This window comes from Amblyomma mixtum, chromosome 10, assembly GCF_055824585.1.
Source record: "Amblyomma mixtum isolate Tamu chromosome 10, ASM5582458v1, whole genome shotgun sequence".
NCBI lineage: Eukaryota > Metazoa > Arthropoda > Arachnida > Ixodida > Ixodidae > Amblyomma > Amblyomma mixtum.
The window spans coordinates 54,116,809-54,122,098 of record NC_143021.1 but is presented as its reverse complement, the minus strand read 5'-3'; positions in this window follow the sequence as shown (position 1 = coordinate 54,122,098).

The following is a 5,290-nucleotide window of genomic DNA, read 5'->3' as shown; positions in this document are numbered from 1 at the left end:
CCCGGTCTTGGGTTCTTCCCGACGTCTACCTTCACGGCTCCTCTGGTCGTGACAATATCATCAGCTCAAAATAGATAAATATAAAAAATCCCCATTGTTCCCAGGTTTCTGTGGCTGTTGGCTTCCCTAATGTGTGTAACGAGCTCCTCATGCCCCTTCCCTTGTCTGCTTAACTACATTATTATTTTTTTAAGCAGGAGGTTTTCAGCGCATCGGCATTAAAGAAAATTATTTAATCGCTGTTACATTTCACTGCTGTAGCATGTCGCGGAGCATAATTACTGTCGCATGCCAGTGAGCGCATGACCTTTTGTGTAATCGCTTTGAGCGCATGTCGCATTTACCCTTTCTGTAATCGGTATTTCTTTTTTTTCTCACCAGTGTCTCTACAGCTGCCACAAGCCCACCTTTCCCTGCTTATTTACGCCGTGTGGAAAAATTAAATTAACGTTTAACGTAAGAACCTTATCCAGTGAGGCTACTTTAGCAGTGCTGTTGGAGGAATCAGCTGATATTAATTGGGATGTCATAGGGCTTAGTGAAGTTAGGAGGACAGATGAGGCGTATACAGTACTAAAGGGTGGGCACGTACTGTGCTATCGTGGATTAGCAGATAGACGAAAACTAGGCGTGGGATTCCTCATCAATGAGGATATAGCTGGCAACATAGAGGAGTTTTATAGTATTAACGAGAGGGTGGCAGCTATCGTAATTACGCTTAATAAGAGGTATAAGCTGAAGGTGGTTCAGGCCTACGTGCCCACATCGAGTCATGATGACCAGATCGTTGAAACCTTCCACGAAAACGTGGAATTGGCGATGACTAGCCAGGTGCTGGAAGTAGTAGGAGAATATGTCTATTTAGGGCTGGCAGTGACAGCTGATCCAGATCATGAAAGGGAAATAACTAGAAGAATAAGAATGGGGTGGAGCGCATATGGCAGGTTATCTCAGATCATGAATGGCAGTTTACCAATATCTCTCAAGAGAAAAGAATACAACAGGTGTATCTTACCGGTACTCACCTATGGGGCAGAAACGTGGAGGCTAACAGAGAGGGTTCAGCTTAAGTTAAGGACAAGGTAGCGAGCTATCCAAAGAAAAATGATAGGTGTAACGTTTAGAGATCGGAAGCGGGCGGAGTGAGTGAGAGAACATACACGCGTTAATGATATCCTAGTTGAAATCAAGAGGAAGAAGTGGGCTTGGGCAGGGCATGTAATGCGAAGGCAAGATAACCGCTGGTAACGGAGTGGTATCGAAGAGAAGGCAAACGTAGCAGGAGTCGGCAGAAAATTAGGTGGGCGGATGAGGTAAAGAAATTTGCGGGAATATGGTGGTCGCGACTGGCGCAGGACAGGGTTAATTGGAGAGACATGGGAGAGGCCTTTGCCCTGCAGTGGGCGTAGTCAGGCTGATGATGATGATGATGGAAAAATTAAGATTCAGGGAAAAAACTGCAATAATTTACACATCCTTTCATTTTAATAATAGTAGTAATACTTCGAATTTAACGTGTCGAAGCGACACGGGGATTGTCCGGAACGCTGTAGTGGAGGACTCCGAACTAACTTACACCAACTGAGGTTCTTCCAGTTGCGCCCACATCGCAGATCACACGGCCGTTTTTGCGTTTCGCCGCAATCGAAATAATCTACTTCCCGCCCTTGATCAAACCCACAGTCTGGGGATTTATAGCCAATCACCAGAGCCGCTGAGTCATCTTCTGGGTTTTATTTAGTATTTGCTGTGTGAGACAACGAATCCCTCCCAGGGCAAATGTTTTATAACGTTATAGAGCTGTTGCGCCTATGTTTCACATATTTATGGTGCGCGACACAAAGAAAGGGAAGCTGTTTTTGGTTGGTGTTCTATGAGTCTATTGTTTATTGTAATACCCACAGCGCCACAAGTGGCATTACAGTGGGGGGGGGGGGGGGAAATAACACATCATACAAACGAAAAAAAAAGGTAGCAAAGTGCAGCACATACAATGCAACCATGATGCAACTATAATACAGCCTAAAAACAGCATTCACAGAGATGAAGAGAATAAATCACCTGACGTAATTAATACCACCTCTTCAGAGAGCCGGTTCCAATCTCTTATAGACCTAGGGAAAAAAGCATATTTGTACATCTCTGATTTACAGTTAATTTCCTTAACTTTTAACCGATGGTCACGGCGTAGCGAAATGTAGTTTGGTGAATGGATGTACAGGTCACGGTTAATGCCAGTATTGGAATAGTAAATACTATGAAAAAAATTTAACCTCAAACAATATCTACGTTTTTCAAGCGTCTTCCATCCCAGCGACTTTTTTGCACGCGAAACGCTAAAGCTCCTGGTATAGTTGTTAAAGACATATCGGATACCCAAGTTTTGTACCATCTCAAGTTTATCTATATCCGTTTTATGCCAAGGGTCCCATACAGCGCAGGCATATTCGAGAACCGAGCGAACGTTTGTCATGAAAAGTAACTTTTGTTTCTAAAGGGAATTGCTTGATGTTACGCCCTAAAAAACCAAGAACGCGACACGCCTTTCCTGTTACATAGTAGACATGTCGTCTCCAGCTTAGGTTTGAGGTTATGAATACGCCGAGATATTTGTATTCTGATACTGAGGAAGGTTGTATCCCATTAATTGTATAAGAGAATTCATGGGGCTTTTTCTTTTTTGTGACTCGCATATACACAGATTTTTGCAAGTTAATAAACATACCCCATTTCTTACAGCAATCAGACACCCTGTTCAAATCATTCTGTAACTGCACACAGTCATTCGGACTATCAACGACCCTATACAATTTGCAGTCATCTGCAAACAGACGAATATGAGAAGAGATATTAGAGCAAATGTCATTCATAAAGATAAAAAATAACAAAGGTCCGAGCACTGATCCTTGAGGTACACCAGAAGATACAATGCATTCGTTTGATAATTTTCCATTCATAACTACTCTTTGTTTCTTTAAGTGCAAGTAATCTTGTATCCAGTCAATCATTCTCTCATCAATGTTACACCAAGACAATTTTTCAAGCAAAAAAGAATGAGGAACAACATCAAATGCCTTCTTGAAATCCAAGAAGACGCAATCTAAAGACAACCCTTCATCAAGTGCACTTGTCAGATCATGAATTAGTTCAGTCAACTGTGTTACACAAGAAAGGCCTTTACGAAAGCCATGCTGCTGATTGCTTAATAAGGAATGCGTATTCATATGATTAATAATGCTAGTGAAAAACACATGTTCCCAAACTTTACAAGCAATACTCGTCAAAGAGATGGGACGATAGTTAGAAACAACATTTCGAGGGCCAGATTTCTGCACAGGAACTACATTGGCTAACTTCCAGTCAGAAGGCAGTGCACCTTCCTCTAAGGATTTTGTGTAAATGACTCTTAGATATGCAGACAACTCACACGCACATGCACGGAAAAGAGCAGTTGGTAGATCGTCAGGACCAGGAGCACTGGCAGCATTCAGCCTTTGAGTATCAACTCAATTCCTCTTTGATTAAACTCGACACAACGCATGAGATCAGAATTAACTCGACCAAAATTGAGCTCAACGTGAGAGGTGTTGGAAGGAGCAGAGAATACAGAAGAAAAAAACTCATTGAAGCACTCAGCTTCGTCGATACTCTCGTCGATAATGGAACCTTCATGTACAAGAGATGGAATCGATAATTGGTCTTTGCCGTTTCTTTTCATGAACTGCCAAAATTCTTTAGGGCGCTCTTTTATGCGCAAATGAAAAGAAGAAAAAAATAAGTCTTTTGCTTGTTTAACGGCTACCTTCGCTGCGTTTGTTGTATATGTTAATTTTTCATTGTTCTGTATAGAAGGATTCCTCTATACGCCCTGTAAGCAGCCTGTCTTTAGTATATGAACCTGCGCACAGTTTTGTTAAACCAAGGCTTGCTTTTGCTTCGTCGTGACGTCAAGATCCAACTAGGAACGTACATTTCACGTAACTCTAAAATTTTTTCTTTGAAAATTTTCCACAACTGACATCGTTTCAGATAGTGTTTCAAACACATGAAAGTAGGATTCGAGAGCAGCGCAGATATCACTTACACGTGCTTTACCATAGCTATATATGCGACGCCGCCCGCCATCACTAACGCTGACGTAATCCGGCTTCATTTCGCACAGGACTGAACTGTGATCACTGATCCCGGGCAAGATTACAGGAGGGTGCACAGCTTGAGGAATGTTAGTCAAGAAAAGATCTAGAACGTTGTTCCCACGAGTTGGTTGAGTCACGATTTGCGTCAAAGCGAAAGATGCGCAAATATTAAGCATTGCTTTAGTCTCCTTATTACCGCTACTTGATACCATGCCTAAATGGGACCAATCAATTTCAGGTAGATTAAAGTCACCTCCGATGGCCATGTAGTCATGCTTAACTGATTCGACAGCTTTCGAAAAGTCGCTTAAGGTGTCGGATGCACTTCCCGGTGGTCGGTAAAATGAACACACATCGATAGATTTACCATTTCCTAAACGTATTTTCATCCAAACAGCCTCACTGGTTCCAACGTCAATATCAAGTTTCTGGGAATTAACTGTTTCGTCTACCAGGATGAAAACACCCCCACCATGCGTGTCGCGATCTTTCCTATAGCTGCAGTAATTACTTGGAAACACTTCACTATCAGCAATATCACCATGTAGCCATGACTCACATCCAATAATGACAGACGGCTTCGTCAATTCAACAAGACCCAGTAATTCATCTTTTTTGTTTTTAATGCTACGGCAATTAACTACCAAAAAAGACAAGCGACAGTTATCGGCTTGAAGTCACGTGACCCGCTTCACACACTCTCGATTTTCATCGTATACATACTTTCCATCCTTCAGGCAAAAAGTATCATATCTGACGACCGGACGATCTGATTCATCACAATGTGCTTTCGCGTATTCCCAGAGAATTTTTCGTTTCTTTCGTACATTATCGCAGTAATCATCAGATATACTGACAGAAGTACCCTTGAGTGTTTTTGCTTTCGCAAAGACTGCTAACGTTTCCTTATGTGTCACAAACTTTACATTGATGGGTCGCTTTTTACTTGGGCTAAATTTGTCAATTCGGTGCGCTTTTTCAAATTTTAATTCTTCAATTCCCATATGTTCCCTGCAGACTTCTTTCACATGATTTTCACTTGTTCCATTTGATTCTTGCTGATCTGTATCTTTAATGCCAAAGAAAAGCAAGTTGCAACGCCGACTCCTGTTCTCTACCTGATCTAATTTGGCCCTCAGGCTCTGCAGCTCGGC